Source organism: Corvus hawaiiensis, chromosome 1 (assembly GCF_020740725.1).
Source record: "Corvus hawaiiensis isolate bCorHaw1 chromosome 1, bCorHaw1.pri.cur, whole genome shotgun sequence".
Lineage (NCBI taxonomy): Eukaryota > Metazoa > Chordata > Aves > Passeriformes > Corvidae > Corvus > Corvus hawaiiensis.
The window spans coordinates 95,240,550-95,251,126 of NC_063213.1; the positions used below are offsets into that span (position 1 = coordinate 95,240,550).

Genomic DNA, 10,577 nt, shown 5'->3' on the forward strand with positions numbered 1-10,577 from the left:
GGTGCACCCTGTGCTGCATCCAAGGTGGGACATGTTTGCTATCACACAGGCTCAGAAAAGGACGGGATCAGTGGAGTGAAAGCTCAAAGCAGCCCAGGGCTCTGCTGAGTTACTGGTATGTAGAGGCAGGCCCTGTGCTCCACCATCCCAGCAACTTTCAGAAGGGGCCACTGCAGCCTCTTATGAAGGGAGGTGCTCTGAAAAGGAGAGAAGTGCTTCAATAACATGAGCAGAGAGCAGAGTTGCCTAGAAGTATCTGGCCAACACATTACCATGAGTTTACACTAAAAACTCTGACAAACAAGTAATTGGTAGGTGCTTTAAAATATTGTCAGAATTGGCTGGGAAATTTGTGGTTTTTTCCTTTCTCATAAGCCCTGAAACACTCTTACATGCTGACAGTCATTAAGGAAAAATAAAGGTTTATTTCAAAACTTTGGATTATTGTTTTTATTCAGAGCTACTAAGAAAGAGTACTTTCAGTTGAGTTCAGAGCTGAGGAATTTTTGCACTGTTGCTGCCCTTTACACAGAAGGTGAAGACAAAAGGAAGTGTGGGGTCTGGCTGGGCAGGCAGAGGTGCAGGAGTGCCTGCAGCTGCAGCAGGATGTGGCCTCTGATCTGGTGGAACGAGGCTGTTCCTCTGCATCTGCTGCTCAGGAGCCTCATCATCCCTGCACTCCAAAGCATGCAGAGCTGCCCCCTTCCCCTTCTCCAGGCAGGGCACATACCTTGGCCAGTGACATGTAAGGTATTAAATGTAAAAGGACAAGTGTCTCTTACCAATATTTGCAGTCAGGTTGGTTGCCCCACATAAATATACCCAGAGTCAAAAAAAGGAGACGCTTTTTACTCCTTCAGAAGCAAGAGTGGACTATTCTATGAGGCACATTTATGTGATTTTAAATGGCTTTTTAATAGTGAATTTAAAATTAATTTCATATATAATACATATTATGTTTGTCTATCTTTAGGTTTGCAGTATGACACACACAGTTTGTCTGGCAAAGCAGCATGAACCCCACCCCAGCAGGGGCTTCACTCAGAAAATGTCGAGTGCTGCAAATGGATCCCTCACTTCTTCCCCTCACTAAGTTCTCCCTGGAAGCCCACTTGGCCAAACAACAGGACTAAACGCTTTTTAAAGAAAAGAAGGTAAAATTCTGATGAAGTAGGATCCTCTTTTCAGACTCTCAGAATCCGAAGTTTTAATATAATGATTACTATGGGCAGAAATACCTCAGGTCCTGTAGCTCAATGACCTTCCAATCCCACTGCAGGTTCTTCAGAAAATAATTTTTCTCAAATTGTAATTCCGTGGATTTCTCTTGCCACTTTCAAAAAGAGCAGAGGTTACACATGTTTTTCACACAGTCTTCCAGTGCATATAAGCTTTCTTCCCCCATCCCTTTTCCACTTATATGTAATAAAAAAGTCAGAGGTAGCAAGTAGAGATAAAGGCAAAAAGGGCTAAGTGTCCCTGGGGACAGATTTGCTGTATTACTTCCAATACTTTTAAAATTGAAAATGTGAAAACACACTTGACTGATACTTCTACTTCTACATGGATATTCTTAGCTTCTTTACTGTGATTTATATGCAAGAATGAAGTCTATATTGATTGATCAAGACCTAGTTCTGGATAATGACTTTTCCTAGACACTAGACTTATTTTGCATCACTGAATTTCTCTCCATTTTTAGATAAGGAATGGGGATGGCCTAGCATTTAAAAAAAAATAAAAGTAATTGAATCAAATTAATCTTAGATGGAATTCAATCCATAGCATATTCTGAATTTTCTGATTTTCAGGAGGTCTGTGTTAATAACTTCTTTCAAGATGCTCTTCCCAGTTTTGTTGTTATTGAATTATGTTCCTGGGGCTGTTGGATCCCTGCTTAGCTTCTCAGGAAATTGCACTGATATGTCAGAAGAAACAAGGCAGAGATTCTGCTTTTTGTCTTCTAGTCTTAACAATCAATCAATACTGTCTGTAGCTAGACAACAGAAAGCTGATTTTTGGACCAAAAGAAGAATTCTATGAAAAATGGGTTAATTTTTGCCCCCAAATTTGGGTGCCAGAAACCCTTTCCTTCATAATGCATTCCTGGGTCCATCAGAATCATCTTCTGCGCTGTCCCAGGCTCAGGATGCCTTGCTAAGCATTTCAACTTCCTTCTTTGGTATAAAAAAGCTGAGTGGTAATTCTGGGCTCACCGTGAATCCACTGCTTGGCAGGAGGAGGAATCAGTTCAAAATCTGGCAGGATGAGCCTGTTCCTGGAGCTCGACTCCCATCATTGCTGGATGCTCTGCAATCCTCTGCTGAGAGCTCCTCAGGTGGCTCTGAACACCCTCCCCGGTGCTGCCACCGCATCTTCCCCACCCCGTTGTTGGAAAATGATAGAAAACTTAAATTTTTTTAGTAACTTTATTCAGTCTTGTTCGCCTTTGCCCTAGGGGAAAGGAATTTTAAGTTTCTTTTCAAAGGACTGTTTCAGCACTCGAGGCCTGATGAGCTGAATAGAGTGGGAGTAGCACAGAAGATACACAAAGATAACGACCATTAATGACCATCAACTTCAAATCCCTGGCATAGTCCGGGACACCTGGTCTGGGAAAAGATAGATAAGAGAATGAAGAATGAGAACGTAATTAACATTGAAGGTGAAGGCATCAATAACTAATAGGAAAGGAAATACTAAGAACTGTGTACCTTGGGACCAATGAACACTGAACCAATGAATTTCTCTGGGTTTTGACTGTATAAGTACGTGAAAAATCAGTGAAAACCTTGTGTGATGGAAGGATTTTCTCTGCACACCCACGCCATGTGTGGATGAAGTGATTTCTGTTGCACATCCTGGCCAGAATAAAGTAATGCCTTGATTCTCTAACACTAGAATGATTGTTGTTGGAGGGTTTTTGTTTTTCCTGCATTCTCGGTGACAGCATCTCCCCGGTGCTGCCGCATCCTCCCTGCCATGGCCGCCCCCTGCTGGGCCTCAGCACCTCCTGGCACGGCGGCAGCTGGAGGGTTAAAAGTCTGCTCCGAGTTTTGTGGCTCCTTTCCAAAAGGTTTCAGTTAACACCAAAGGTCTCCTTAGAGCTCGCTCACTTTAATAGATTTTTCCCATTGAGTTCTCACTTTATAGACTATCATTTCCTTTTCTGCAGGGGAGCTATTTTCTGGGTCACTGATCCAACCAACTTAAAAGGGATTTCATTGATTAGATTTTATTGGTGGTTACTTCAACCATAATGGCACAAGTTGCTAGTACCTGCTAACAGCTGTGGGTCTTGCTTTGGTACCCTGGCTCTGTACACTCTTCTACAAGTGAAGTTCCTCTCTCCTGCCTTGATTGCTTGCTAATTACTTAGCACCTTCTTTACCCTCTTACTACCTCAGTTGCTTTTGTCCTTTTGCATTTCAGTACCGCAGGTCAGCTGCATGGCAAAGTGCTCCTGACAAAATCCCCTATTTGTTGAGTGTGGCACATCATTCCTCTCATTTTTACCTCTGGTCGTCCCTGTAGTCATACAAATAACCTCCGACTGAAGCACTGTACTCCAGCCAGCATCGTGCAGACAGATGAAGCTGGGAGATCAACACTTTCAAAGCAAAACGAGCGGGCTGTTTTAAAGAAGGATTTTTTTTTTAAGTGAAAAATTACCTGACAGACATTGGAGGGTCCTCCCTTCACACTCTTGACTTTTAGTGCTTCACACTGCTGTGTTTTCCTATATGAAAGAAAGATTGGTAGGTCATGTCTGTTAGAAACACAAACTGGTAATCAAGACAGGCGTTTCTTCAAGTGCCTTACAAAAAGGTACAGCTCCCTTTTGACTCCTGATCAATGCAGACTCCGTGCTCTAAGTTGTCTCAGTCGTTTTCTCAGCATTGTATTCTTCATGCTGCTCAAGCTGTGTGATTCTCTTCCAGCCTTCCAGGCTTTTCCCTAATCCATAACACTGTGCACAGCGATGGCCTCTGCATCTTTCACTACCTTTGTTTTAAGGGGTAACAGGTAGAATTTAAGGAGAAATTGCTATGATTTCTGCCATTAGAGCAATGAAGGTGCCAAACTATTGTAAGAAAGCAATTACTACGATTATAATGACTATAACCTCCATTGCAACAGAATTTAACCCAATCCCTTCCCCTTTGTGGTGTACTCTGCAAGTTCTAATTAATGGTTGCCAGTGTCTATGAAAGATACCTTACCCCTCTGCAGGTGAGAAACTGAGGCACAGAAGTTGCTGGCTCGCCCAGATCCAGACAGAATTCTTGCTGGTCAGTGCCTGCCCCACTGCTGCTGTCAGTCCCAGGCGCTGGTGAGCTGCACACATGGTCCTCATCTGCTCTCGGGGATGCTCTCTGTGACACCACATCAGTCAAGTTTTTTGGAATGTTTCTGAGTTTCATGGTGGTGCAGGGAAGTGAAAGTACCCCAGTGAAAGTACAAGCCATGCTGAAAAATTAAGCAGAAGAGGTGATACTACGTAGTGTAAAAACCTGTGAGTACCAGTGAGTGAAGAGTTCACAGATTTTAAGAAAATGACACTTCAGACCAATAATGCAAGTGATTTTTAACTTGCTGCTTCTAGATTAATTTCCTTTCTTCTGATACAGCTGCTTTCCTGGCTAGAAGCTACATGCTTCTCTGTGCTAAACCAAGTGCAATGGGCTTTTATGGGAAAGGATACAATTTTCTTCCAGCTTCTTTAAAACTACACCTGACCAACAGCCCAAGGGGGTTTACAGCTTGTTGAGCACTTTCAGAAAGGAACAGGATGCCAGTGGCTGGGCTGGTACAAACTGCCTGGCTCCCTTACCAGTGCCAATGGAGCAACCTCTCTGCTTCTCTCATTTCTGGAACCCAGTTCTGGAGCCCTTTTGCTTCCTGCATCACTGTCATGAGGAGCACTCAATGTGATCTTGCAGCATCAGGCCATGGAAGCTGAGTACAGAGAAATTCCCTATCATTCTCTTTACATCCCTTCACAGGATACAGGGAATAGGAGCTGAGGGTGGCAGCCTAGTGCTCATTCCCTTTTCCCTACAAGACGTGGCCCTTTCTCTGCACTTCATCTCCTGAGCAGAGATCTCTCTATTTGCTCTCACAACTGTCTGGGTACATTATAGCAATATGACAATCAATTAACTGCACACTCTATCAGAATAAAGAAGCCACCCAACCTTATATAACTCTTTTTAATTGTTTTCTTACATTATAGCATTTTTGCTAAACTTATTCTGCCATAATTCACATAATTTAATTTCTCAAAGTGCTAATAAAATAATTGCTTCCTTCCTGTAGACAGAGTGCCTGAACTGTCTTCTCTCATTCAGAACATTATAAAAAGTGGCTGCCATGAATGCTTAAAAGGACTGTTTTATTCACAAGACTTGATACAAAATCGTTCTTTCCAGAGTCTGTGTTGTGTCTCAGACAGCCACAAAGGTGCAAGAAACCTACCCAGACACTTCCTTGCATACTGGGCCTACCTGCACCTAGACTTGAAAAGCATGGCAAGTCTTATGAGCAAAGTTCTATGGGCTGGTGGAAATCTTCTGTCCTATTGCCCTTATACAGCAGCTTGAAAATAGAACCCAAAATTCAGATTACAGGTTATTAACTCATGCTACCATAGCTCCTCTTGCAGAGAGAGACTGAACAAAAGTAACGTTTGTGATTTACATATTTAGGCTTGGGAAAGAGAACTTCCTGTCAGGAAGACATTCTGTGCATTTCAAACTTTGGTCAATTAGCCATGCCTGAAACTTAGATTTCCCTACTCTTCTGCCAATTACGTCCACCCTGTTTCTGGGAATATGGACTGATTATGCCAGATCCAATTTTGGGGCCTCATTGGACACAACCTTTCTTTCTGTGCTTTTTGCTTCAAAATGAATTAGGATGGGGACACCTCCAAACCGTGGAAAGGTCCCTGGGGGTTCTGGGGGGTGAGCAGCAAAATGAGTGACCAGAGTGCTGCTGCAGCAGAGCAAGGACACTGGGCACCAAGCAGGGCATCACCAGCAGAGCCAGAGCAGTCACTGTCCCTCTCAACGCTTGACAGGCCAAGCCTGGAATACAGTTTGATCCCTGCTATACAAAAAAAAAAGATGTGGACAGGTTGGAAAGGGTCCAGAGAAGGGCCACAAAGGCGCTCCAAAGCCTGGAAAGCTGCCACACGAGGAAAGGCTGAGAACTGGGTGTTTTAATTCTTGAAGGGAAAGAAGGCTTAGGGGAAACCTTGTGACCGGGTTGCAGTGTTTTGGTAACAGCTACAGCAGCCAGAATGCTCAGTGATGGGCATGTGAGGAAGTGCATATGACCCAGTTAAATCTCACATTTTCTGCTTCTGCCCAGCACCCCTCTGGAGTCAGATGGTTAACTACTCAGCTTCACACTCTTTTAGCAGTCTTGTTGATCACACTGATTTGGAAAATCCTCATTAGGATTCTGGCCTAAGTCAGACTGGATGGAAGATTGCACATACTTCAAAGGCAGAGCCTTTGCCGACAGCCTCATCAGCTGCAGAGGCTCAAAATTCCATAGCCTGGACAAGATTAACAAGAGGCTGCTGCAGTGACAGCAAAGCCAGCACTGATAGGTCACAATGTCACCAAAACATCTGATAAAAAACCAAATACTAAGAACTGCATAACCTGGGACCAATGAACATTGAGCCAATTAATTTCTCTGGGTTTTGATGGTGTAAGTATCTGAAAAATCTAATAAAATTCACGTGTCATAGAATGATTTTCTCTGCACACCCCAGGCTATGTGTGGATGAAATTATTTCTGTTGCACATCCTGGCGAGAATAAAGTAATGCCTTCATTCTCTAACATTAAAAATGTTGTTGGAGAGTTTTTTTGTCTTTCCTGCAGTTTTGGTGGCAGCAAGGGCTTGACCCTCCCTCAGAATTTCATGCCAAATGCAAGCCACTGTGGTGTGTGCTACTGAAAAGCAGCAGAGACACAGACAAGGTGAAACCAGAGAGAGAGACTCTGCACATGCAATGCCCAGCCCCTTCTTTGCACACTGCCAGTAGTGAGGCTGAGTTGGAGCTGCACACGAGTGCTTGGCAGGTGTTTACAGTGTCGAGATTTCTGTGTTTTCTTAGGTATTGCATCACCTTACAAGGCAAAGCTGGCTGCTAACAACAGGCAGACTCAGCACCTTACTCAGGATATTCCTGTTCAAGGATCAACAGGGTATTGAAGAGCAGCTGGGCTGATTTCATGCCTGATGTTAAGAAACCTGAGCTCTTCATCCAGTTGTTTATTATTATTTTTATAAAACTGCAGGTCTGTTCATGCTCCATTCTACAGTACAGAGAGGTTTCTTTCGACTTCCAGTGTGTCACTCTCTAAGACATTTGTAATTTGATCCCGTCTGTGTCAGCATCCATGTCTGAGAGCTTTACATTACACCGACCGCAGCTGCTGGGGACTGCAGGGGATCCATCTGAAATTCAGGGTTGGGTTTTCTCAAACCCATACAAAAAATGGAGACAGCTAAATCTTAGGGATGGACACAGGAGGGGGAGGGGGATGAGGCACAAAATTCAATTGGTAACTAAGACAATAAAGTGTAAGTCCAGGGAAGAAACACCTCAGGCAGTGTGTGTTACAATGATGGAATAAATCTGTTGGTAATACTTTGTAAGCAAGAATCAGCTCTCTGGTTTATGTATCACTTCTTAACTCTTCACACACTGCACACCTCAAGAAAAAAAAAAATCAGACAAGGCAATTAATCACCCTGAACATTAATTGGTCACACTTGATTAGCCAGCCTTTGAAAACAAATGTGACATAGAAATAGAAAAAGTCATTGATAGTAGTGACAGCACATCTCTGTCAGAGAAAAAAAATAAAAATGGCATTACTGTCTGGTTAGTACAAATGGCAGTGAGGTGCAGAAAGGATCACCTGGCTTTCTAAACTCCTTCTCAGAGAGGACTCTGGGTGCTGCTGGATCAAGTAGTCCAAGACTTTGTCAGCAGTTTATGTCAAAGGATTATATAGGTGTAATTGCAACTTTATACCGCTTTGTCCCACAGGATTAAGGATGGCAAATCAAATATATTAATATAAAAATTAATGATTTATTATGATAATGATTAGACTAAAAGATCTTAATCAGAATTATTTACTACATAGCATGGATAGCTATAACTACTAGTGCAGCATAGTGAACTATTTTTGAAACAATACTGAAGAAATTATATTAAAGCTAGCCAAAACAATTATGAAGTAGCAATTATGATGTTACTCACCCAGACCAACAACTCTTTCACTCAGCCTTTGAGGAGTGAGCTTGAGAGTCATCCCCACTCAAGGAAGGGATTTCCACACACACCCGAAGGTGTTAGAAGAGCCTGCTGTCAAAAAGTAGGACTGGGCTTTTACAGTATGAAATCCCCAGGCCATCTGTCAGCTCAGCAGATAAGTATCTGTAGTGTCACCTGTTGGTTTCTTTATCAGGTACTTTACCAGCTCTGCCGTATATTCATCTCACTGTCAGGATGTTTAACCTTGAGTTCAAAAAGTCAGGCTGGTTTCAGCATTATTCAACACCAAAAGCAGTGTGAGTCCCACCCTTCTCCATTCCCCACTGACAGTTTTGCAAATAGGGTGAAGTTTGAGTTGTTTTACCCCCACTCCAGGCAGAGCATCCTGCTACAGGTGATGACTCCACCACTGTCCTGGGCAGCCTGTTCCAATGTTTGACAACCCTTTCAATGTAGAAATTTTTCCTGATATCCAATGGAAACCTCCCCTGCACAACTTGAGGCTGTTTCCTCTTTGTCCTACCACTTCTACTTGGGAGAAGACATGAGCCCCCACCTCACCACAAGCTCCTTTCAGGCACTTGTAGAGAGTGAGAAGGTTCCTCTGATCCTCATTTTCTCCAGGATGAGCCCACCCAACTCCCTCAGCTGCCCCTTATCAGACTTGTGTTCTAGAGAGTCTCTAGTCCCTCTTCACAGAGGAGTGAAATGACAACTACAATGAGACTTAAGGCTCCTCACACATCAGCATTCCTGTTCCTGCCACTTGGATGGGAAATTAGAACATCACAGAGGAAACAGATCTTACAGTAGAAAATGCCATCCTATTTGGAGTTCAGAGCGCAGCCAGAGATTGAAGTCAGATCTCAGTAACAAAGTTTCTGTTCTGTTCTTAACTAGGAAATGTAGCACTAATAACTGAGAGTCAAACTCCCGTTTTTGCTGTGATATCTATAGGCAAAAGTGCAAAACATGAGTGTGTGTTGACATCTAGACTTTGTAAGACATTTAAAGTATAAATTGCATAACAACAATCTAACTGGGAGAAATATTCTCTTACAGCTGTCTGAGAAAACTGGATTAACAGCCTGAATAGCCTGCTGCAAATTATATGGAGCAGAACCACACACATGTTAACTGTAGGAAGTTTACATCCAGCACCTGGTCCCACATCCCCAAACACTGTAGACATGGTTAAATGCAGCACTGGAATTCCAGCTTACTCTGCCTTGAGAAAATCACTGAAGTGTGTGAGTTAATCTGAATTTTCAGTTTTAGCAAATTTGTTTCTGCTCCATATAATTTGCAGCAGGCTATTCAGGCTGTTAATCCAGTTTTCTCGGACAAATGTAAGAGAATATTTCTCCCAGTTAGATTGTTGTTATGCAATTTATACTTTCAGTGCCTTACAAAGTCTAAGCAGAACTGTGTGTCAGTCAGGTTTCCTGACACAGTTGTAGCCTGTGAGCATAAAGATCAAAATATATACTGACTAGATATTTAAACTTCACAGGCACCCCTTTCACAGTAAGCAGAGCAGTACAGCAAACTGGGAGGGGTGAGCTGTTGAGAAAACATCAAAAATATACGATTCCATTTAGCCTTATGGATAACTTTCCCCTTTTTCTCTTGAGTACCTATTTCTCTTCCAGAAGATGACAGCCTATGGATGATTATCTTATTATCACCACATCCCACCTGTCACTAATATATTTTGGGGAATAAATCGGCTTAATAAATGTTAAATAGCATCTTGGAATTTTAGAGGAGAAATTTGGGGGGAAAAAAATAACTGGGTGTATGCACATGGCCCAGGAGTCAGCACCTGGCATCTGGAAAAGCAAAGCGACTTTTTTTGGTGTCCAAATCCCAAGACTAGATTTTTTTTTTTTTTTTTTTTTTTAATGTTCTTGTCCCTTAGCATTTGTATGAGTAAAACTGATTTTGACAGCCAGGGCTTTAGTTATTTTCGTTCCAGCTGTGCATGTGTGAGATTTCTTCCAACTCCTGTTGAAACTTCCTCGTAGCAGAGCTGAACATACCTGAAGGGTGTTTGAAAATGACTGCAAGGAGTGTTTGAAAGCGACTGCGAGGTGCGTGGGAAGGGGAGGCCCGGCCGAGCGGAGTCTGGGCGTGCGGCCTCGCTTGAATGAACTCCGGGAGAATTCTATATTTTTTTTATGAATGGGAGCTCCGCCGTGAATGAACAGCGGAGCTCTGCGATGTGATTGGTCCTCCGGGGTAAAAGCCACGCCCACTCCGGAATGGGT

General features: G+C 42.9%; 1 long non-coding RNA gene across 1 annotated transcript; it reads right to left on the reverse strand.

Moving 5' to 3' along the window:
• Nucleotides 1-969: 969 nt before the first annotated feature.
• On the reverse strand, nucleotides 970-9,472 carry LOC125331751. The gene is made up of 3 exons (XR_007206166.1): nucleotides 4,224-9,472; nucleotides 3,673-3,739; nucleotides 970-2,612 (listed from the first exon to the last, which is right to left on the reverse strand). It is a non-coding gene; the product is annotated as an uncharacterized LOC125331751 (long non-coding RNA).
• Between the last annotated feature and the right edge of the window lie 1,105 nt (nucleotides 9,473-10,577).